General features: G+C 40.7%; 1 long non-coding RNA gene across 2 annotated transcripts in view; it reads left to right on the forward strand.

The window, feature by feature from the left end:
* Positions 1-25,201, forward strand: part of LOC308561316 — a 110,800-nt gene that overhangs the window by 60,599 nt on the left and 25,000 nt on the right. Inside the window, exon 2 of one of the 2 annotated variants that reach the window (XR_013999457.1) lies at positions 6,099-6,251. The exons of the other annotated variant lie outside the window; for it this stretch is intronic. This is a non-coding gene — a long non-coding RNA (uncharacterized lncRNA). The remainder of the gene's footprint in view (positions 1-6,098; positions 6,252-25,201) is intronic. 2 annotated transcript variants of the gene reach the window in all.

Raw genomic sequence — 25,201 nt, forward strand, 5'->3', positions numbered from 1 at the left:
TATTGTTGGGATCAGACAAGGACGTCCACTGTCACCACTTATATTTTATGTACTAGCTACAAACAATTAGAAAATGAACTAAGAAAAAGAATACTTTTAACATGAACATCTAAGCACACTTAGGAATAAATCTAACAACAGATGGAAAAAATACCTTTGTGTAGAAAATAATAAAGCTTTATTAAACATTAAGAGAGCCCTAAATCAACAAAGAGTTACACAAAGTGTCGATGGACTAGAAGATTCAGTATTCCTTAAACATGCCAACTCTTCTAAATTAAACTTTAGTCCTTTCAGTACAAATACAAATTAAATCAAATTAATTTTTGAAATTGAATTACTGCTTATAAAGTGTATGGAAATGCAAACAATAAAAAGTCAAAACACACTTGAAGAAAAATTCAAGAGGTGAATTTGTCTTCCCATATGCTATAAAGCTACAGTATTGATGCAGGAATGGTAAACAGATGATGGAATAGAATAAGACTCTAGAAACAGAAATACGCTCATAGGGAAAATTACTGACCAGGATAGCTTTGTATATTGGTGGGGAAAATAGACTTTTCAAATGGTACTGCTGGGACAAGTAGATACGCATAGAGAAAAAAGTAAAAGTGGACTCTTACCTCAAATCATTCATAAAAATTCTAGGTAGATGAGATACCTAAATGTAAAAGGCAAAATTATAAAGCATATAGAAGGTAGGAAGACTTCAATGACCCAAAAATAGTGAAGAATTTCTTAACCATGAAATGTGAAAAATTGATAAATTTAACTTTAATAAAATCAACAATTCTGTTAATCAAAAGACATCATGAAAAGAGTGGAAAGGCAAATCACATAATAGAAAAAAAATAGTTGCAAAATTAAAAATTATTTTTAATATATAAAAAATTCCTACAAATCAATAAGGGAAAAACTGAGAACACAGGAAAAAATAACTAAAACTCCCACATAAACAGGCACTTCACACAAAGTAAAAATAAAATAACCAATAGACATATGAGAAGGTACCCAACCTAACTGGTGGTCAGGGCATTGTACTTAAATTTACAAACAGAATCAACATTTTAAACATGTTTCCTAGAAAATTTTTTATTCATTTTAAAGTCTCAAAACTATCTTGTCGTTGAGTTAATAAAATCGATGCTGCATATATGTTTTCTTTTTTGATTTACTTATCAGAAATGAAAAAAGAGAAAGAAATGGAATTATTGCATTAAAGGTATATGAATCAAATAAGAATTAAATAAACAAGATATTCCAAGCTCATGAATAGGAGGACTCAACATTGTCAAGATATTAGTTCTTGCCAGCTTGATATAAAGATTCAATGTAATTTCAGTTGAAATCCCAGCAAGTTATTTTGTGAATATCAACAAACTGATTCAAAAATTTATAAGAAGAGTTAAAAGACTTTTCACAGTAGTGAGGGAGAAGAGCGAAGTTGGAAGACTAACATTATTTGACTTCAAGGCTTACTGTACAGTCACAGTAATCAATATGTTGAGGTACTAGAGAAAGAACAGACAAATAGGCCAGTGGAACAGAAGAGAGAGCCCAGAAATACTGCCCCCCCCAAAAAAAAAAATATATAGTCAACTGATCTTTGACAAAAGAGCATAGCTAATATAATGGAGCAAAAATAGTCTTTTCAACAAATGGTGCTGGAACAACTGTACATTTACATGCAAAAAAACCCCACCAAAATAAAACATGTAGACACAAGCCTTACACCCCTCACAAAAATGAACTCAAAACGGATCCTAGGTCTAAATGCAAAACACAGACCTGTAACACTTTTAGAAGGAGAAAAATCTAGATGACCTTGAATTTGGCCATAACTTTTTAGATACAGTACTAAAGTCATGATCCATGAAAGAAAGAACTGATAAGCTGGACTTCATTGAATTTGTAATCTGCAAAAGATATTGTCAAGAGAAAGAAAAGACAAGCCACAGACTGGGAGAAAATATTTGTAAGAGACGTATTTGAAAAGGGACTCATCCAAAATATTCAAAGAACACTTAAAACTCAATAATTAAATGAACAGCCTGATTAAAAAATGAGCCAAAGACCTTAACAGACACCTCACCACAGATGGCAAATAAGCATATGAAAAGATATCCCATATCATATGTCATAGGAAAAATGCAAACTAAAATAATGATATACCACTAGACACTTATTTAAATGACCCAAATCCAGAACACTGACAACACCTAATACTGGCAAGCATGAGAGCAACAGGAACTCTCATTCGTTGCTTCTGGGAATGCAAAATAGTAGTCACTTTGGAAGACAGTTTGGCACTTTCTTTCCAAACTAAACATGTTCTTCCCATACAATCCGGCAATTGCATTCCTTGGTATTTTCCCCAAGGAACTGAAAAGTTACGTTCACACAAAAACCTGTACGCAGATATTTACAGCAGCTTTATTCATGATTGCCAAAACCTGGAAACAATTCAGAGGTCCTTCAGCAGGTGAGTGGATAGATAAAGTGTGGTACATTGAAACAATGGAATATTATTCAGTGCTAAAAGGAAATACGCCATCAAGCCATGAAAAGACATGGGAGAAACTTGAATGCATAATACCAAGTGAAAGAAGCCAATCTGAAAAGGCTACCCACTGTATGGTTCCAACTCTGACATTCTGGAAAAGGCAAAACTAGGCAGGCAGTGAAAAATCAGTGGACGCCAGGGGTTAGTGGGCAGAAAGCTATGACTAGACGGAGCATATATAATGGTGGAGAGATGTCATTATACATTTATCTCAATCTATAGAATGTATGATATCAAGGGTGAGCCCCTAGTCTGAACTGTGGACTTTGGGTGATAATGATGTGTCCACATAGGTTCACTGATTGTAACAAATGCACCACCCTGGTGGCGGATGTTGATAATGGGGGAGGCTGCTGCGTAAATGGGGGAGGGTTATATGGAAACTCTCTGTATCTTCTGCTCAGTGTTGCTGTGAAACTTAAAGTGTTCTAAAAAATAAACCCTATTTCTTAAAAAGTTTTTTAAGGGGTGTGAACTTTTTTTTTGGTAAATCTTGATTCATATCCTCAGGTATGGGGTAAACATAACTACACCACCAATACCTGACATTTGAAGTTAGAAGGTAGGGCTGGGACAGCTGAGCACAGAGTGATGAACAGAGATACCTGGAGTTAGGGGGACCGAATGAAGGAAACAGCGGGATAAAATTAAGCTGGATGTGAGAGCATGTGGCTGCCTGGGAAGCACAAGGTTCTCTCTGGGCTGGTCCTTCACCTCTGCCCTGGCTTGGTCCTTCCAGACCTCTCAGATCTGTATTCGGAAAGATGGCCACACAAAGGAGAACTGTTCCAGGAGGCTTTCAACACAGTCATTTAACTGTACGTCTCTAGTGGGATAGACTTTAAGACAAACAACAGGGAAAAACTCTTAACATTGGTGACAGTATTTATTGTTGGCGAGTGGTGGCAATCTTTCTCTAAGACTGCTGTGGATGTGTTGTGGGATAAAGCAGATGAATAATGGTGTGATATTCGAATTCTATCATTTCCAGTGTCATTCACAAGCAGTTTTATTGCTGTAGGAGAAAGGACATATTTAAGAAAGAAAAGGTTAAATAAACCCTTGAATTGGAAGTATCAATATGTTCTCATGATGTATTTTATCTTAAAATTAAAAAAAAAAAATTACAAAAATTCTCTAGTCCTGTTTACAGAAATAGCCAAGAAAATAATGATTGACCTCATAGCAATGATATCCTCAGCAGCCGGACTGTGATCTTGCAATACCACTTCCCACTAAAAGGAAAGAGCTCCTTGGAGAAATGACTGATTCTAGGTCTCAGTAAGAAGCTGGAATATCATTTTAGATTCGAAATCAAAGACGAAAGAGTATGCCACAGACGACTTACTAAAGGCATATTGAAAGGACACAGGAGCCAAACTGAAGGAGCTCTCCTGCTTGAAGATTGAACAACTTAAGGTTATTAAAAATAATAACTGCAATGGATTTGAGACAAATAAAATATATGAAAATTCACACATTCTTAATGTCACAAACAAAACAAAACAGAAAAGCAACTCAGACGAATTTCTAATTGGTCACCTTAGGAGAACACTGTTGAACTAACACATTTATTTGACACTGATAAACAATAGGAAATTATCAAGCACGTATCCTGATGTTCCTACATGAGCTGTACCACTTGATAACTGAACAGTAGATGAGGGGAAGTTTCTCTTTATAGAATTATTCCAGGTAATAAAGGAACAAAGATTAGTAGAGTACCACCATTTTACATCCCTTAATGAGTTCGTGGATATACATATTAATCATCAGTGGCTGCCAACATCACACAAAGAAAAACAACTAGATATTATATCCCCCCACATGGAAGAACACACCAACGCTTATGAAGTAGTTTTCAAGAAAATTCATCCTGCCTCTGATCGGGCCTCTAGATCCAACTAGCCATTCACAGGAAATTACAAAGACAAAAATAGCATGTTAAAATACCATGAAAATCCAAACAGGGAAACTCTAGGACAAATTACTTAACAATGACAACAACAACAAAAACTTGGAGAAAATGAAATGATGAAAAAGGATTCTATAGAGTATAAGAAACTCAAGCAACATAGTAACCACTATATTTGATAGGCCTTATTTGGATCTTGATTCAGTTGAACAATTTGTAAAAATTAAAATGCACACATGAATGCACTCATGAAACAATTGGAAATATAAATACTAGACAGTTGATATTGAGGAATTATTGTTAATTTTGAAGGATGTGATAATTATGGCTATTTTTGGAGAATTCTTATCTTTTAGGGATTATATACTAAAAATTTTATGGGTGGAATTTAAAAAGAAAGAAATCACCCTAGAAATAATAGAGAATCCACAGATGTGAAAGAGATATAATTCATTTCAGGAAAGTTTCATTCCCTCCTCACTCAACCCCCAGAAGCCAGAGTTGATTCGATTGATTCATGGGTGAAGGAGCAAAGCCTATTTGGGAGGTGAGACTTGAGCTATAGGCTGGGAGGAGGCTGGATGGGAAAATGGTTTCGAGCTGTTAGTCTTGTCTCTCATCCATAGGCTCAGACACTGTGCCCCTGTATTAGTCAGCTCAGGTTGCCATAACAGAGTATCACAGCCTGGGTGGCTTAAACAACAGAAATTAATTTTCTCACAGTTCTACAGTCTGGAACTCTCTACCAAGATCAAGGTACTGGCTGATTCAACTGAAGACAGCTACCTTCTTATGTCCTTTGGTAAGGGGGAGGGAAGGGGGAAAAGAAGAGAGAGAGAAAGCTCTCTTCTTATAAGGGCACAGTTCTATTGGATTAGGGTCCTAACTTTATGACTTCATTTAACCTTAATTACTTTGTAAAAGCTCTATCTCCAAATATAGTCACCTTGGGGGTTAGGACTTCAACATATGAGGTTTGGGAGACACGATTCAGTCTATACCACCCTCCTGCAGGACTCTCATCTTCAGTGCTGGGTCCCAGCCAGATCTCTGTGTCAGTAGCCAAGTACCTGAGAGGATCCAGCTACATGAATATTTGCTGGGCTTCATGACAGCCCATATGGCTTTGCACTGTCTGCCAGAGCTTGACTGAATTAATTAGATCAAATCAAAGAAGAGAGCCTAATAGGATATTGCTTTTTGCTGTTTCTTTCCCTCAGAAGACCAAATACCGAATGTAATTAATCAGTCATGGGACAGAAATGGGAGAAGATTTTCTTTTGTTTTCATTTAGTTTATTTTGGGAAAGCTTTTTTTATTGCAAAGGTGAGGCCCAAACACTTAACTCACCTGCTTTTAGAAGTAAGAATAATGACCAGGAAAGAAATCGAATGAAACAATAGATCCTGCCCTGGCCAGTGTGGCTCAGTTGGTTGGACATCGTCGCTGGTTTGATTCCTGGTCAGGGCACGTGCCCAGGTTATGGGCTTGGTCCCCAGTGGGGGACATGCAGGAGGGAGCAGATCAATGTTTCTCTCTCACGTGGATGTTTCTCTCTCTCTCCCTTTCCCTTCCTTTCTCTCTCTAAAATCAATAAAAACATATTTTTGAAAAAAGAAGGAAAGAAACAACGGATCTTACCAGAAATGCTTCAGTACGAGAAGTTGAAAGGCATGGAGGAGCAAAAAAGACAAAATAAATAAAGAGAAAATGAACAATAGCAAAAGAGAAGGGCAAGTCTGGAAGAAGGGAAGTGCACTCGGGAGAAAGGTGAGGAGAGCTGGAGAGCACCGAGGGGGAAGGGCACAGTATTCAAGAAGAGAGACGTAATCCAGAAGGAGAGGACATGGCCTGGGGGCCCCTGGGGCTAGTGTTTCTTAAAATAATTACCACTTGTTTCTCTCCAAGGTTGCTTTGTGCTGAGCATGAACGATTAAATCATAATCTTTTCTAATTATAAGGTTAGTGAAGTATTGTTTACACACAATTCTTCTTTCGCCTTAAATCATGGGGTAGCCTATTCTAAATGGAAAAGCCCCAAGTGAAGGAAATTAGTTTTGGCATTTTAGAACAATGTCAACACGACTGCAGAATGAAATCAAATCAAGGACCAGAATGTCTTTATCCCACAGTGTATGCTTTTTAATTAGTAGAGAGCAATGGCTGCTGACACCCCCCCTCCCCCCCCAGCCATTTCCCCTCCTCCTTTACTAACGAACAGTGGCTTGGTTTGAATGACTAAATGCCCCAGCTCAGGAATAAGTGACCACAGGCTACACCAGTTTGGGCAATCTCACTTCGCCTTTGCAGTGACTGAGCTAGGGGTGAGCAGTGAGGTATAAATCTGCTTGTGGGTTTATGGGAGAGATTTTCTACCTGATAAAGGAGAGAGCTCCTTCCCTGGATGCTGTTGTGTGAGAATGAGCTGCTAAGTTGGACTATGAACAGGTAGCAGGCCATGCCTACCAGAGGAACAGCCCTAAGATCCTGGTGGTGTTGAACACAGAACTAGTAAATAACGAAATTCAACTGAGTAAATTTAAGATCGAATTCGTTTTATTAAGCTGTTCATGAATCAGATAGCATCCTCTCTAGCAACTAGAAGGGGGCTTTAAGGGGTTGTACAAAATGGGAGATTTTTATTAGAAGAAGGATGGGCAAGGGGGTTATTAACAAAAGAGAAGAAAACTATTTTGGGGGCCAGGACATCTTTTCTTTGGGGAAAGAGAGCAGGAAGGGTTTTATCATGTAGGTTGCCTCTTCTTTCTATGGGGGGATGGCGAGGGCCCACAGATTACCTTCCTGGTTCATGACCAGAAATTCTAGATCAGTTGTTAAGATTATGTTTCTGGGAGAGGTGGAAACTGCATTTACACCAGTTATTAAATCTAGTTTTGGTATCATTGGCTTTTAGCAGAGTGATGCCATTTGGGGCCTGTGTTTTTTCCTTTAACAAACAAACTCTAAAACTCCTTACCTTAAGACTTCTTGTAATGGCGGACAGGTAAATATCTTGTTGCTCAAATCCCCACTAGCCTGCTGTTCTGTCACTTGCAACTAAGCACACTTAACTGAGAATATTAAGTACAAAAAAAGCTAAAGAATGTTAGTAGGATTTGGTTTATCTGTGAGGTACAAATCCCAACTAGCAGTGGTTCAAAGGAGATAGAAATCTATTTATCTTTCACATAAGCATCTGGAAGCAAGCAGTTCAGTTGGTATAGTATCCTACGGCATCAGAAACTCTGGGCCATTTGGGCTTAATGATCAGCAATCCATTACCTCATTTTGGGTCACCTATGGCCTATGTTGGTTGCCCCAGTTCCAGCCACCAAGTCTGTTTTCAAACCAGCAGGAAGGAATAAAGGGTGGAGAAGGGACACAAGCATATGGCTTATATCCAAGTCCTCAAGAAATAAAGGTCTTCAGGTAATAACCCCAAATAATTGATTTGTGTAAAGGTATCTGTGTAATGAATTGAAGGGGATTTTTTCCACTTTAGAGGCATCTGCAGAGTGATTCTTTTGGAGAGCGTTGGCCACAGGCAGAACCTGGCTGGCAGAGCTGGTGTCAGCCTTGGTAGGCAGCCACAGCAGGAGGTGCAGTCCCCTCACTTCTCATGCAAGCAGGAGCATCTGAGAAGGTGTATGAATAAACACAGTGAAATACCCTAAGAGATGGAAGAGGGGAGCAGGAGGCCCTGGGAAGGAAAGAACTACAGAGTCAAAAAAGTATTTTTTGTTATTGTTAGCCAGCTGCTGTGTGTTGATTTGATATGATTTCAAGTCCACTTTTGCTTATGAAAAAATGAAGTCATTTTTAAGAGTAAAGTTGTTTTGATGTAAGAGAGAAGTAAGCTCTGTCAGGATGTCATCATCTCATCTGCTGTCATTGAGGAGCACTCATAAGATCATCAACAGGGGTCCTGCTGGGGGGTGGCGGTTACTGAATAAAACACATGGAGAAGGAAATATGGCCAGAGGACAGTTAGACTATAAATACTGAAAGTTTCTGAGGACTATCCGAGAGCGTTCTGTTTGGGCAAGGCTATACTTTTCTGATCTAAGTAGCTCTTTGAAGACCTTTGGGTCATTTGCTCTTGCCATGGTAAAGGCAGCTCTTTTACCTGGAGTGGTGAAAACTGCTCAGTGACCCTTGAAAGAGATCAGCTTGCCTGTCAACACCAGTGCTGTCCTTCCCTAGCAACATGCACTAGCAACAGGGTACTTTCACTTTTGCACTAACAGTTGGACATCAGCTCTTGGTTGACTAAGCCATCTCTTCAGAGCAACAACTCATAGAAAGGTACCCTTTAGGGGGATCCAAGATGACAGCAAAGTAGGTGGAAGTTACATTTACTCCTCCCAGGACCAAATTGGACTTTCAACTAAATTATAGAACAATCAACTTGAATAGCGAACTGAAGACTAGCTGAACAGAAGTCATCTAACTAAGGACGTAGAGAAGAAGCCATGTCGAGACTGGTAGAAAGGGCAGAAATACAAAAAGGGATGGCCTCACATTCATGTGTGGCAGTTGAGAATCTAGAGGGACATCTCAGCTGCAAAACTTCCCCCTGAGGAGCAAGGAGTCTCAACCCAATTCTGGGCTCCTCAACCTGGAGAATCAGAGCCAGAAAGAGGAGCCCACTTAACATTAGACAGTGAAAGTCTTTGGGGATTCCATCTGCCAGGGAAGATGGGAGTCTGCTAGAGACCCAGGTGCCCTCTTAAAAGGCCAGTGCACAAAATCTTGTTTGTGGGCACTCACTTGGGGCTCTAGAGGAGGAATAGCAGCTCAGAGCTAATTAGAGTCAAACAGGGAGGGATTGTGTTTTGTGGTTTCATGGAGAGTGCCAGGACAGCTACCTTTGTCCCTGTGCTGAGGCCCTCTCCCACATGACCCACAGATGTCATTTCTCCTGGGTCAAGTACTCCCCCTCCATGAGGCATCATCCTGGGGAGATTCACTGGCCTACTTTTCCTACTCCCTGTGGCCTCACCCCGCCAAGCTCAAGTTCTGCTAAAAAATCAGCTAGGTTCAGGCATTCTGGGCCCACTTCAGTCTTTCTTAGAAAGCACTTGAGGAGGTGTGGGTAGACTCAGAAGGTGTCAGAGGTACACAGGGAGAGTCTGAGTTGTGTGGCTCTGGTCCAGGGCCATTTATTCGCACACCTGAACTGGTGTCACCATTCCTGTGCAGAGCCCTTCCTCCACATGGCCAAATGTATTTTAATGTATTTTAGCCTGATGAAATTTACTGGCTTCACCCTAACCACTTCCTGAGACCCAGTACCACCACAAAGGTCCTCAGACTCCAGATGGGTGGTAGCTATTCTTGGTGCAACCTGAGACTTTTGCTCTGTGGCCACAGACCCAGCACTGGCACTGAGTCTGAATCTGTAGCAACTTGGTGAACACCACTCAAATCTACCTGGTAACTCAGAACTTGCCTCATGCAACTTTTCTACTTCTGGAGGCTCTTTCAGGGGCTGAACATAACAGGCAGCTGGCAGGCAGAGCTGGATCTCATTGGTTTGGATTATATCTTTATTAGCTTATTAAGAGACTTTAGCCTGTATGCTGTTGTCTTGTGAAATTATTATAGCTCCTGCAGTGAACCTGTGTTAAATGAAATAGTGGCAAAAACAAATTCAGTCTCTGAGCACCATTTTGTCACCCCGACAAACAAAGGCCTCATTTCCCCTACAGGTCAGTTCAAACTGGGAAATGTAAGCTACACAATTCCATTTCCAAGTCATACATAGCAAAGACTGAGCCTTGCCAACAAGGGCATGAACATAAGCAGTGGTAGATATAAGAAGTGGTGACTCTCCAGCTCCTCAGAGCTCACCTCACTTCCAACAGTAACCCTAATTCTTAGGTGAGTCCCTGCACGGGTGTTACTGAGGCTCAGGTTGCTTCCACAGTCAATAGGAGAAAGCTAAAGGTCCAGAGGTCCAGAACCAAGCTCTTTGGAGAATTACAGTTCAACTCCCCAGAGAACAAATGAGGCAGAGCATATAAAAATACATCTGGATTTGAAGTTGGCCCCTGGACCTCCTGTTTCTTGGCCAAGTTACTTCATCTCACTCAACTTCAGACTCTGTCCCCTGTCTGTGGCAAAGTGAAGTTTTTTTTTGTCTTTCCCTGATCATCCCCAACCTCAGTGCTGAATGGGTGCAAATAAGGAAGGAGGAAGACCAAGGCTTTTTGTGGATAACTGTACAGTCCTGAAATTTTGCTGTGAGCATGGTCATGTTGGCAAAAGGAGGGTTTCTCCTATAGATGTCCCACAATGAGGGTGCTCCTCGTTGGACCCACTAAAGGTCTTGCAAGCCCTTCCCAGGACAAACATGACTGATACTCAGACCATTGAGGATCCCACAGTGCACAACCCAGGGGCAACCAACCTGTGGGAAGTACATGGGTGGAAAAGGCCAGAGGGATTCTGAGTGAAGGAGATCATAGGTAAATCTGAAAGAGGAGGACTTCTCAGATGTGTATGAGCCAGTGAGCTGTAAGGTTCTCAGTGGGAAAAGAAATATTCTATACCATCTTCTTGCTGTCTTTGTTCTGTTTTTTTTTTTTGGTAATGAACTGTTCCTATATATTCTTACATGTATTATGAATTTAACTGCTTATTTCAGAGGGAATTAAATGCTCCAGTGTATCCAAAGCACTGAGCACAATGCCTGGCACATGGTATGCACTCAACGCAAGTCAGTGCCTGTGTTAGGATAGAAGAGACCTTGGTTCTTGTCTTAGCCCCACCACTGGTGAGCTGTGTGACATCAGCACTGATATGGGCTTGATCAATAAAATGAAGACTTTGAAGAAGATCTCTAAAGTTTGTTTTAGCTCTCATGTCTTTGTGGAAGATGGTGGTGGAATACATCGAGCCAAATTTAGGGAAGCATTTTTAAAGATCTTTATTGTTGAGTGTATTACAGGTCTCCCTCCTTTACCCCCCATTGGGCCCCTTCACCCAGATCCTACCCCATCCCAGGCCTTCATCACCTTATTTATTGTCTGTGTCCATGGGTTATGCATGTATGCATATAACTTCTTTGGTTAACCTCTTCCCAACGCCCTGACTCCCTTCCTTCTGAGATTCGTCAGTCTGTTCCATGTTTCCATGCATCTGGTTCTATTTTATTCATCAGTTTATTTTGTTCATTAAATTCCTTGCTTGTTTATTTTGATTTTTAGATTCAGTTGTTGATAGATATGTATTTATTGCCATTTCATTATTCATATTTATCTTTCTTCTTCTCCTCCTTCTTCTTCTCCTCTTCCTCCTCCTCCCCCTCCTCCTCCCCCTCCTCCTCCTTCTTGTCCTCCTTCTTCCTCTTCCCCTCCTCCTCCTCCTCCTCCTCCTCCTCTTTCTTCTCCTTCTTCTTCTCCTTCTTCTTCTCCTCCTTCTCCTTCTCCTTCTCCTTCTCCTTCTCCTTCTCCTTCTCCTTCTCCTCCTCCTCCTCCTCCTCCTCCTCCTCCTCCTCCTCCTCCTCCTCCTCCTCCTCCTCCTCCTCCTTCTTCTTCTTCTTCTTCTTCTTCTTCTTCTTCTTCTTCTTCTTCTTCTTCTTCTTCTTCTTAAAGAAGGCCCTTCACCATTTCATGTAGTACTGGTCTGGTGGTGATGAACTCCTTTAGCTTTTCCTTGTCTGAGAAGCTCTTTATCTGACCTTCAATTCTAAATGATAGCTTTGCTGGGTAGAGTAATCCTGGTTGTAGGTTCTTGTTTTTCATCACTTTGAATATTTCTTGCCACTCCCTTCTGGTCTGCAAAGTTTCTGTTGAGAAATCAGCCAACAGTCTTATGTGTGCTCCCTTGTAGGTAACTAATTGCTTTTTCTTGCTGCTTTTGAGATTCTCTCTTTGTCTTTAGCCTTTGGCATTTTAATTATGATGTGTCTTGGTGTGGGCCTCTTTGAGTTCATCTTGTTTGGGACACTCTGTACTTCCTGGACTTGTATGTCTATTTCTTTTACCAGGTAGGGGAAGTTTTCTGTCATTTTTTCCAAATAGGTTTTCAATTTCTTCCTCCCTCTCTTCTCCTTCCAGCACCACCTTGATATGACCTTGGCTGATGAGAATCAATTAGGTGGGGAGAGGAAGGGCTTAGTTCCTGCTTTAAGATTTCTCTAAAGGCACACAAATTCTGAACCTAGAAAACCCCAGAGGTGAGCTTTTCTCCTTCAATAAAGAAGTGTGTCTATTCCTCAAATATTCCCCTCATATAAAAATTCTACTAATTAAATATTTGTTTTTAAGAATCCTCTCTAAAAACGGCAATATTGCCTGGCTGGCGTGGCTCAGTGGTTGAGCATTGACCTATGATCCAGGAGATTGAGGTTTGATTCCCAGTCAGGGCACATGCCCTGGTTGTGGGCTCTCCCCCCAGTGGAGGGAGTGCAGGAGGCAGCTGATCAATGGCCCTCTCTCATTACTGATGTTGCTGTCTCTCCTTCTCCCTTCCTCTCTCTGAAATAAAAAAGATACATTAAAAAAAAAAAAAAAGGAAATATTTTGGGCAGATGGGAGAACAGACACAATCAAATTTATTTTCTTTGAATTTTTACCTGATATAAGCCATTTAGGAAATGGGGCCTTTGATATTGGATGGAAAACTGGAGAGCAGAGGTGAGATGTGGTAGGGTGAGGGAAGAATAAAGGCAGTCTGTGTGGCTACTTTGGTACTTGGCATGGGGAAGGAGGCTTAAAGGACTTTCTAAAGGACTGTATTAGTGTCCTGTGACTGTTGTGACAAATTACTACAAACTTGGTGGCTTAAAACAAAAGAAATTTATTCTTTTACATTTCTGGGGGCTAGAATTCCAAAGACAAAGTGTCAGCAGGGCCATGGGTCCCTTACGAAGGCCCTAGGGAAGAATCCTCCCTTATCTCTTCCAGTTTCTGGTGGCTCCTGCCATTCCTTGGCTTATGGAAACATCACTCCAACCTCTTTCTCCACCATCACATAGCTTTCCTGTATGTATCTCTGTGTGTTCTCTCTTCTTATAAGGACACCAGTCATTGGATTTAGGGCCCACCTTAAATCCAGGATGACTTTATCTTAAAATTTTCAACTAATTATATTCACAAAGACCCTATTTCAAACAAGGTCACATTCTGAGGTTCTGGTTGGACATGAACTTGGAGTGGGATGTTCTTCAACCACTATGTAGGCATTGGAAGAGTGGGAGAGAGGGGTGGGGAATGTTATAGGTGGTGCTGGGTAGGAGACAGAATAAGCTACAAAGTGAAATGTTTTCTCTAGAACTGGTCCTTTCTCTTCTTCTCTTTCCAGGTGAGATGTATCTTCTTCTTTCAGGAAACTGGGCCCAAGGGGGCAGGAGGTGGTACCTGCAAATGCCCCCCCTATGGAGTCAATCTCTCTTCCACTCCTTAGACCTGCAATATAACTGGAGAACATTTTCTCCTCAGCTTGCCTCCTCCCTTCCCCTGACTCTTTCTCCCTACAGAGGGACCTAATTCTAAGGAGCCTGGGAAGACTTCACAGAGATTGGGCTGTAGACTATTTTGAATGTAAGGACCTGGTGTTTGAAGTTTCTGTCCAGGAAGAAATTATTAGTGGCGTTAACTTATATAATTGGCATCTTCTAATTGTCTAAGTGTTCTTGTTAATTATTGACATGACTTGAATGCAATTAGATACCCTCAACATCTCTACTGAGTACTGTTTTGAAAATTTCATCTTTACATTCAAAAGCTTGGGTCTCACAGGCTCATCAGTGCAACTTCTTTGTGGCCAGTGGACAAGCCCAGGGGCTGATTGTTGGACTCCTACTAGCATTATCCACCAGCCAGGCCTAGTGCTCCTATGCAGAGGAGCTGAATCCTTTCCTTTTATGTAAATGTCTGATCCATAACAGGGCTATCTTCTCACTACTTTCATCTTGCTCAGATCTTACAGAGTCCTTTTAAGGGTAGAGACCAGTTCCATCAAAGAAGTTGGTCTCCTTATATCAAAAGTTAAAATTCTGACATAATCTTGATATTTTATGAGACAAATAGTTCATATATTTTCACCTTTATTGCACATTAGTCATGAGGTTTTTTCTTTCTATGTGTTAAAGGATCAGCTTAAATACAAAGAGGTATTTTATAGGATTCTAGGGTTTCTTTTATAACAAAGGAAACCGGTAGCCCAACAGCAAGACAGCAAGGATGCAGCTTTTTTTGAGGAAAATCTAGAGTGAGAGACCTGGATATCACAAGGATCAGTGCTTGTTTATGCTTTTCCCTGTTGACCTCATTTCACTACAAATTTGTGTGAAATTCTACATCTTGCTGATCTCACAACTATAACAGGACTGACTCTCTCTCTGGCCCCAAGGTAAAAATCAAATGCGAAGGAAGGGCTGTGATTGGCTTGACTTGGGCAAGGACATCACTTCTTGATCCAAGAGCTCTCATATCTAGAAAAGTCACTTCCTTTGGATAACTTATCAAATTATATTGAGGTCTTTGACTCTAGCTAAGTCATCTCCTCTGAAGTGTAGTGCAAATCTGGATGATTTTGCTGTGCATGTGTTTCTCTTTTGGGAAACTGATGCTTTGAATATGGCGCTTGTTGCCTTCTACAGAACCTTTCTGGAATAAGTGGAAATCTCCATCTGTTTTCCCACGTTTATTAAAATGTGTCAGATTCTGCTTAAAATCCTGTGTTAAGCACTATTGTGTAAAGAATATTTAATGAATGGGTAATCTATAGATTTAATAAGCACTGTAATATTGTGTCTACCAAAAAAATCTCTGTTCTGTTTTAAATATACCTTTCATTTGCGAGGAACTGGAGCTGAGGTTTTAGGGGGGAAAGTTGATAAAAGTAACTCTAGGCTATGTCTCCATATTTTTAAAATAAGAGTAAATATTTGTAGTATGTGTCACCATCCTTCAAAAAGACAAAGCATTGGTAGCTACAGGAAAACAGACCAGGATCTACCATTAGGCTCAGCTTTGTTGCACTTACTCATCCTTAATAGAGCAAAATTCTTTCCTTATTCTGCACTTTCCTCATTCCTGTTTCGTGGGGGTAGCTAGCACTTCTTTCAGGAATACATCTTTGAAGGGTGAGAACAAAGGCTGGAAGGCTAAGCCAAAAACCCAGACCCCTTGCTGGGACATAATGTAGTGGGTGAGACTTGGAGGCAGACAGGCCTGCATTCAAATTTAGACTTGACCACTTACTGTGTGATATTTTAGTTTTGATGTTCTCATTTGTAATATTGGAATGATATCACACAGGGTTGTTTTGAGTATAAAGGAGACTATCTCTATGTAAAGTGCCTGATGCATGATTACCTGGCAAGAGTCCTATTTGGTCCCAACCATACTCTGACCTCATTCTCGGTTCTAGGTGATCTAAGTCCCTTTTCTGGGTGCCCTCTGCTCCCCCCAGCACAAGGAGGGTAGACGGGTGTTTAGGAAGAGCCACAGCACAGCCACATTAGCCTTACTTCTAGTCACATCACTTACCCCACAGCTTCCTTTCCACTGTGTTGTTTTTATATGAACACCTGGCCCTTTCAGGCTGGCTGGCCCCACACGGCGATTGTCCACCTGTCCTATGGATCCTGATTCCCTGTCAGGGTGAGAAATTAGTCCTGAGCAGAATACTGTTCTCTTTTAAAAGCTCTGACACCGTTGGTGTTCCTGTTTTCCTTTCTCTCACCTTCCCTATTTACTGTGTGTTCATTCCATACCCCACTTTCTTTGGAGGACATTTCTTAGAAGGAGGCAGCAGGGTTCATGTGGAAGCACCAGCACAGATGGAGGGGACTGGCTAATCCTACCCATGGTTGGCTTGGTCCCTGGAGGGTGACAGGAAAGAGAACCAACTGGAGATCAGAAATAGTTCCACATAAACACTCAGGCACTAGTATCTTCATCCAAGAAATTGCTATGAATGTCAAGTGCATCATATTTTCTGAGACAAGATCAGAGACCAGCCAAACTCTAGGCCAGGCCAACAGAAGGATGAAACATTACTGTCACTTTCCCTGCTCATTAATATCCAGTTTTCCTGCGGTAACATTTCTCCTAGTGCTAGAAGGAAGCAAACACGTCTTTGGCTTTTGCTGGCTCTTGGTGTCGAGCTCAGTTTTACAACAGAAGAGCTCAAATTCACTCCAATGGTCTATCTCAGCCATTTTCACCTGGTGTGCTACAGGGGTATTAAAATATGCAATAGTTGACTAATTAGTCAGGGGCACTGACCTTTATTCCCTTCGATTGTCGAATTAAAAAATGACAACAAGCAACACAACAATAGCCATTCGGTGTGAATGAATCAAAATTATACCTTTTTTTCTGTCAGATCGGCAAAAAAATATATTTTTTGGTGTGCTGGAGGATTTTAGCCACCAGTTTAGGTGTGCCATGAGATGAAAAAGGTTGAAAATCGTTGTTCTATCTATATCAATATAGATGCCAGAAAGAATCCACAGGCAGCTCCTGGGTCAGATGAAGAGGGGCCCTGAGTATGATGCGGTCTTTGGGCCTCCTGCACCGCCAAGAATCCTGCCCTTTCCAGGGTAGCTGAAGGAATGGCAGTGACCAGCTGCCTCTGGAAATTCTGATCTAGCATCCTGAGAATTTTCCCAGCCTCTATGGGCAGCCACTTTACTCCAAGTAGTGTTTCTGGGCCTGGCCTGTCATTTGCTGAACAGTGTTTTATTCCAGCCTCGGACTCAACCACTGGGCCCAGGGCCAGGGATGGTCCTGTCTCTGTCGAGAAGAGTCAGGGATACTTTCCATTTAATCCTGTCTCAGATAACATTCAGATGCTTTAAGCCATAAAGATAAATCCAATTCTTCGAGGCCTAATGTGTGTTTGGGTCTTTATATACAGTACAGACAACGGGAGCTGCATTTCATTATTGGCTTCAATAGAAAAAACAGGCACTAAATGTCTATACGGTGAAGCCTGTGAAGCCATTTCAAAGCCAATAATTGTTCTTGATAATTGAGGGGAAATGCAGTAGAATTCAATAAAATGGTAAGATAGATTTTTAAAATTCTAATGATAGTATTTAAATTGATAGTTATAAATACTGTTCAAGTGGCCTAAATTTATTTCTCAGTTAGCAAAAGGGAAGAAAACCACTTCTGATTCCTTTAGACCTGGACCATGAATGAATAGCCATTTCTGCCACAGAATGAGACTTGTTTCTCTAAAGGGACATTAACTGTGGCAAAGCCAATGGCTTATGAGTTTGCCCAGAGCACCACCTACTGAACAGTTAGGGACTGCTGCAGAAACCTGAGGGAGGGGTATACATGAGTCTAAATTTCTTGTTGAGAGAAATAAAGTAAAAACCCTTTTTTGTCTCTAGGTTTTAAATGATTTTTCTAATATATTTTCTAACATATATTTTGCCTTAGTAAATGCAGCATAGTGAACATAACCAACCATTTCACAACCAAGTCAGAATTGGATGGTGCCATAAGGTCTTCCTCTTGAAAAATCAGTTCCCTATGGGGAGAATCGGTTTCATAGGTTAGCAGTGACAGAAAGTTTAGAGATCGTCACAATCTCAGCCTTTGTTACATGTGTGTTTTTAACAAGTCTCTTTGTTTTTATACAACTTACCTCTTAATTACAAAAACTAGGTGCAGAAAAGTTCCATTAAATTGATGCCAGCGGTTGATCAAGTTATAGGTAGTAGTTAATAAAGTGGCAGATATATGTGTGCATGCATGTCTGTGTGTGTGTGTGTGTGTGTGTGTGTGCACTCACACACATAACGTTCAGAGAGCACTTGGCTACCCACACCACCCAGCTGTGAGCTCCCTGAGAGCAGAGGCCCCTGCAAACAGGAGTGTGTCCCCTCACTGCCGGAATAGTGCTCTTATGACTTAATTTAAAGCAGTGATGCTGCACCTCGGCTGCACTTTGGAATTCTCAGGGGGACTTTCAAAAACACTGATGCCATGATACGCCCCAGAGACTGATTTAATTGGTGTGTTGAACGTGCTTGGTACTGGGAATTCTGAAAGTTCCCCAGATGATTTTAATATGCAGTCAATGATGGGAACCACTGATTTCAAGAATGAATTCTCTGGGTGCAGAAATAGCAGTATCACTTCTTGCAGGAGGTAGAAGGCAGCCAGAAGAAGGAAATGGGTAACACAGAGGCCCCTGGGGATTGGCCTGAAACCACAAGGCAATGTGAATGTCCCTGCCAAGTTGCCCTGTGCAAGAGTAGAGCACTGTGGGAATTTTTCTGGCCTGCAATCACAGGTAGTTGAGATGAATGAAAGAGTTTGAGGGTTTTAGAAAGTTCCAGGAATAAACCTCACCTCTGCCATTGGTTTACAAACAATCACATAAACAAATAGTTCAAAAAAAGGGAATTAATAAAGAACATATAAAAATGTTTGATTTCAGCAGTAATCATAGTACATATGAGCACTTCCTCCCTTTTAATTACAATAAGAGTTATTTTAATGTTGCTCAGTATTAAAAGGGAGACAGTGAGACTGATCTTCAATTGACTAAATTTATTTTGCATCTCATTTGGGCACCATGGATCTAAGACAATAAAAATGTTCTTATCCTTTTTAAAACTCCAGGGTATGTTTTTCAATGATTTTAGAGAGAAGAAGAGGGAGAGAGGGAGAGAGAGGGAGAAACATCAGTGTGAGAGAGAAACATCGATCATTTGTCTCCCTATACACCCCCTGACTGAGGATCGAACCCACAAACTGAGTATGTGCCCTGACTAGGAATCAAACCTGCCACCTTTTGGTGTACAAGACAATACTCCAACCAACTGAGCCACACCGGCCAGGGTGGTTCTTACCTTTTGACCCCATAATTTCTTTTCTGAGGACCTGGTTTAAGGAAATCATTCACAATTTGGGAAAATCTACACAAAGATGTTCATTGTGATTATATCCAAAAGTGTATCAGAGACAACTAAATAACACAAGAAAGGTTGAAAAGGCTATGTAAGCTCAACTGGGTGTAGCTCAGGGGTTGAACATCGACCTAGGATCCAGGCCATCGTGGTTTGATTCCGGGTCAGGGCACATCCCCGGGTTGGGGCTCGATCCCCAGGCGGGGGCGTGCAGGAGGCAGCCGATCAGTGACTCTCTCATCATTGATGTTTCTATTTCTCTCTCTCCCTCTCCCTTCCTCTCACTGAAATCAATAAAGATGTATTTTTTTAAAAAGAAAAGGCTATGTAAGCTATGTATCTATTGGTTGGAATATTGTGCAGACATTATAAAAATGGATAAAACTGAAAATGCTGCACCTAACAGTGTCTATGCTCTAATGCTAAATAAATTTTGCCATAATGCTGTCTGCAAACTATGATTTCAACTGGATTTTTAAAAAGTCACCTGGCACATCTTCAGTTCCAAAATATTCCTCTCCCAGAGAACTGTTATCCTGACCAGCAGACATTTGTTTCCTATATTGATTGGTCTGTGATGGCTCAATTGTGTTTTTAGCTCTTTGATCTAAACTATCTTTTGAAATAGCTCTTAGTCATTTTCATCAGAGTGTATTATGAGTACAGATGCTTTTTTATTTTTTAACTATTTATCTTGCACTTCCTCATAAGAACCAGAGATCAATGAAAGAGGAGGCAATTAAATCCAATGAAAGTTTCTCTTTGTATTGCACAGAAGAGACATAAGAAGCCCATTCCATTCATCTTTTAGCTGATCTATTCCTAGGGTTCCTCCCCCTTCAAATTGAAATTTCCAGATACTTTAAAGACCCCTTGCCCTGGCAGGTGTGCCTCAGTTGGTTAAGAGTCGTCCTGTGGACCGAAAGGTCGCCGGTTCGATTCCCTGTCAAGCCATACGCCTAGGCTGTGGGCAGAAGGCAGCTGATCGATGTTTCTCACATTGGTGTTTCTCTCTGTCTCCCTCTCCCTTCCTTGCTCTCTAAAAAAATCAATAAAAACATTTAAAAAACTAAATTAAAGACCCCTGTTGACTGCCTTAGAAAGCAGTACGGGGCCTGGTTCATTACAGGCAGAGCAGAATCTCCAGCTTGAGTAATGATAAAATAACCAGATAGGAAACTGGATGCATGGAAGGAGAATTGCTACAAAATGAATAAGAATTATCTCGCAAATCCATCTGTGAGAATTCCAGAACTTATATGGATATTGGAGCTTTGGAGTTGAGTTGCAACAGTTCTGTATGAGAAAGCAAAGCTGTTGCTTAACACAGAGGTCACAGCTCATTTTTCTGCTAATGAACCCAGCCAGAACTCAGATTGTACAGAAAATGTGCCACAGCCAATCTATAAGCAATTAATTAACACTTATTGAACTAAATGAAGATTAAGTTGTGGTAGAGTACTTGTAATCTATTATCAACTTATTATGAGAAGTTATTAACCTATTATTTAAAAAATGAGTTAGTCCAAGTTATTTTTTACATTGTGGTCTGAAGGATATAATTAAAGTCAGGCTGGATCTGATAGGATTCCTTTTTTCTTTTTTTAAGGGAAAAAAGGAATTTTGTTGTCTCCCCTAACTGAAAATACCAAAGGTTTATTGTTTCTGGTATAACTTGACCTAGCGGCTCAAACAATGCCTCTAAATTTCAGTCTCTCTCTGTCTTTTGGTTTTTATCACCTCTTGCTGAACCAGGATTCCTTTCCAGTAGAGAGAATGGAAAGCATTCTAACAAGATGAGCAGCAGCCCTCAGAGCCAGGTGATAAAAGGTGGCAATGTGGACCTTAAAACTATTTATTATTAATTAATTAATAATTATGGTAAGAAACACAGAGCATAAAATTTACCATGGTAACCATTTTAAGTGTACAGTAGTGTTAAGTATATTTACATTGTTGTGCAAGAGATCTCTGGAGCTCTCTCATCTTGCAAAACTGAGGCGCTACACTCATCAAACAACATCCCATCTCCCCCACCCCTACCCAAGCCCCTGGCAACCACCGCTCTGCTTTCAGATTCTGGTCTGACTACTCTATGGACCTCATGTAAGTGGACCACACAGCATTTGTTTTTTTGTGCCTGGCTTATTTCACTCAGCATAATGCCCTCAAGGCTCACCCATGGTGCAGCATGTGTCAGGGCCTCTTTCTCTTTTAAGTCTAAGTCTCCTTATTGATGATGATTATCTTTTTAGCATACAAATATGCTTAGTGATCCCAACTCACAATAACAAAAGCTAACAAAAATAATCATAATTTCCTGTCTTCCCTCAAGTAAATCCTCACACTTCAGTTTTTCTCTTCTTACTCATTATAACAAAGCCCTACTACCTACCCCTTGCTCCACCCTTTTCTCTTTGGGATCTGGTTTCTACCTCACCACTTCTTTAAAACTATTTCCTTGAACAGTATTAGAATCTTCTTGGATAAATATTAAATATTTTTTTCAAAAATAAAATCTATAGCCAGATGTACTCATGGGAAGTCTACTGCTTCTTGGTTTATGTTTTCTTCCAGATGGGTTCTTTGCCCTTTTGGATGCTCTCTTCTTTTCACTGTTCATTTTCTTTGAGCTTAGTATTGTTTTTAGTCAAGCACCTGTAGAGGAAACAGAAATTAGGCATGCTTTAAATAGGCAGCTCTGCTCAGATGTCTGACTGCTCTTATAAGGTATAATAGGTTCTATTTCACATGTTCCCCACCTTATTTTGAGACCAGTTTATTGTGCCTTTCCAGTTTTAAGGCTCGTTGTCAATTTTCTTTAGTCTGGTCGCCTGAGAAATGTGGAAATAGAGCCAAGCTGGGGTTGAAGTCTGAGCCCAGGGGACATGAATTCTGAGTTTTGAGATTCTGTCAAATGTAACAGGGCCCACTCCACCCAGCAAAGGATACACCCAGCTGCCATGAGGTTTGGCTCATCCCCCCAACTCAACATGATGTCTTGGAGAGTGGGAAGCCATGAAGTCTTTCTAGCATCTTTCAAGGACTCCAAGGGAGAGAAGGCCTTCTAATCTGGAAGACTTTTCTACGTTTCCCCCCTGGATTCCAGTCCGCACTCTTGGTTTACTTGTCTGCAAATTAAAAGGCACTAATGAGAAGACGGGATTTTGTTGGCTCGCTCACCTGTCCCCAGAATGCTCCTGGGGAGCAGAGAGCAGGCAGGAGTCGCACCAGACAGCCCCGCTCCAGCATCACCTGCTCCTTTCCTTGTTGCCTCTTTATCAAAGTATGTGGCATGAAGCTGTTCCTTTCTTTCAGTTTAATTATGCCTGGTAAGTTTTTATTGTTTCCTTTTGACTTTTATGTTTGTTTTAATTTCTTGTTTGTTGCTTTAGTTATTGGGGAGAGGGTCTAGTTGGCTTTGTTTGGCCATCTGTGCCTGGAAGTCCCACAGTGCTGTCCTCATTTGTAAATATGATATTTTCTTAGTGCTCACCCCCCCACACACACCTCTAAAGCATTTTTAAAGTTGACTCCGCCCTCATTAGCCCTAGGATCTTTCTTTTTCTGACAGCTTCTCACTAAAATGAAGGTAATGCCTTACTACCTTGTAGTTCTTGGTGTTAGTTGCTCATTTGCATGACTTAGGGAACATTTTAGAAATACTTCACTCTCGGGAATTCTAATTTCTTTTGCTTGAGGCTGAGCGTGAGCATCAGTATTAAAAAGAAACAAACAAAAAGCTTGTCTATAGTAGATTGGATAAATGGCTGGAATTGAGAACCACGGGTTTCTGGGTAGTGACAGCTCCTCCCAGCTCTGATGCTGTAAGGCTGTCTTCCGATAGAAAGAAGGCAGGTGGGATACTTACCAGAAATCCCTCAAAAGTGTAAGTAGTTGATGAACCTTTGCAAGAGGGAAGATTCCATGAACAAAAACCACAAGACACAATGAAGACATAAGAAGAATGAGAGAAGAAGATCCCAAAACAGGATGCTCATTCTGTTTGGTTTGTCAAAATGGGGCTCCGATGTCATATTTTTAAAAAACCACCTGGATAATAGTGGTAATCAGTGAGATTTGAGAACTGGCACTCCACATATTCTTTGCTTGTCTCCCACCAAACACAAGGTACCAGAAAGTTCTCTCTAATGCATCCTGTCCTGCCCAAACTCTTGCCCCTGGCTTTATTTTTTATTTTTTTTTCCTTCCTCAGGGCTGAGCTATTTGGAACAATCTACAAAGCTTCCATCTGCTTTACCCCAATTCACCTTCCACACTGTTACTAGAATAGAGGTTCTCAAACTTGAGAAGCCTCAGAATCAGCTGGATGCCTTGATGTAACACAGATTCCCAAGCTCCATGGCAAGAATTTCTGATTCTGAAGGCTGGGCTTGGGGCTATAGCTTGGATTTCTATCAGGTTTCCAGATGAGGCTGATGTTGCTAGTCTGGAGACAGACTTTGAGGAGCGCTGTGCTAGAGTAATCGTCCCTCAAACAGATTGGAGCATTTGTCCATTGGCTAAAACCCTTCATGTTTACAGGACAAAGCCCACCGTGGAGCAGGGGAAACAGCACGTCAGCTTTTCTATGACATCTCCCTCTGCTCTATCTCTAGTCCAGGCTCACCAGACATTGCCCTGCTCTACCATAGCACCGTGTTCTTTCACACTTTCAGTCTTTGCATGCACAATCCTCACCCAAAATCTTTTTCTCCTGCTTCTGTATTGGGGTAGACTCCCACTCATCAGTCAAGACTCTGCTTAAATGTCACTTTCTCACTGAAGCTATCACAGAACCCTTCAGAAATAGTTTCTTTCTCCTCTCCTCTCCGCTCTAATTTAGGATGCTTTGCACTGCATTTTGATGATCTGTTTGCATATTTCTCTAATGCATCATGAGCCTCTCTACATAAAGCTGAATTTTGTTATCTTTACCTCTATAGTTTCTGTATTCCTAAAACCTAGCACAGTGTCCAGCACAAAAGGCATGCTAAATCAACACTCGTTGCATGAAAGACTAAATAGTTAAGAGCAAGTTATATAAGCAAAAAGTTTATTGACTTTTTCCTTAAAGCATAAAATTAAAGTGAAAGGACAGAATTACTCTTTAGATGGGGGATGGGTATATCAGTTAGCTGGACCTGTCAACTGTTTTCAGGGCTTAAACTATGGAAAATATGCAAAGTTCTAAAAAGAATTTCCTTAGGCCACCGTATTCTCTACATAAGAATTTATATCTTGTTCCTCATTTCTTATCCCACCCTCCCAAAAAGGCTTTAGCATTTTAGATCTGACTGGTACAAAAGAGAGTTTGGGTGTGGCATGGCTCTCTGAGCAAATAAGCTGTAATTATTTCACCTCACAAAAAGCCAGAGAAATGACTTAATAATACCCTTCACATTTGAAATTTAGGACACACTGTAATTTGGAGGATGGAGACCCAAAGTACTTTTTTTGTTGTTTTTAATTGAAATTAATGCAAGTATCTTAGGCCTTTCAGACACTTGAGTGGCCACAGGAGAAATTTAGTGTGGTTCAAAAATAAAAAAATCACAGTTATCCATTCTCAGGTTTCTAAAACATTGGCTAAGCTTGGAAAGCTAAATTTACAGATGATTCCAAGGGTGAGGATATTTTCTGTCACTGACTGGTATGTTATAAAACATGTCATTGTGTTCAGCCTCGTAGAATGTATGCCACTGGGGGTTGTTCATTCATATGAAAGCTGGATCAAGGAAAGGGGATTGTTGGCAGAGCACATGAAGGTAACTGATTTATAAAAGCTTGTGAGTTGGTTTGTTCTGAAGTTTAGCCTTTCCTTTCAATAAAA

The sequence above is a fragment of the Miniopterus schreibersii genome (genome assembly GCF_964146895.1).
Source record: "Miniopterus schreibersii genome assembly, chromosome: 8".
In the NCBI taxonomy this organism is placed as follows: Eukaryota; Metazoa; Chordata; class Mammalia; order Chiroptera; family Miniopteridae; genus Miniopterus; species Miniopterus schreibersii.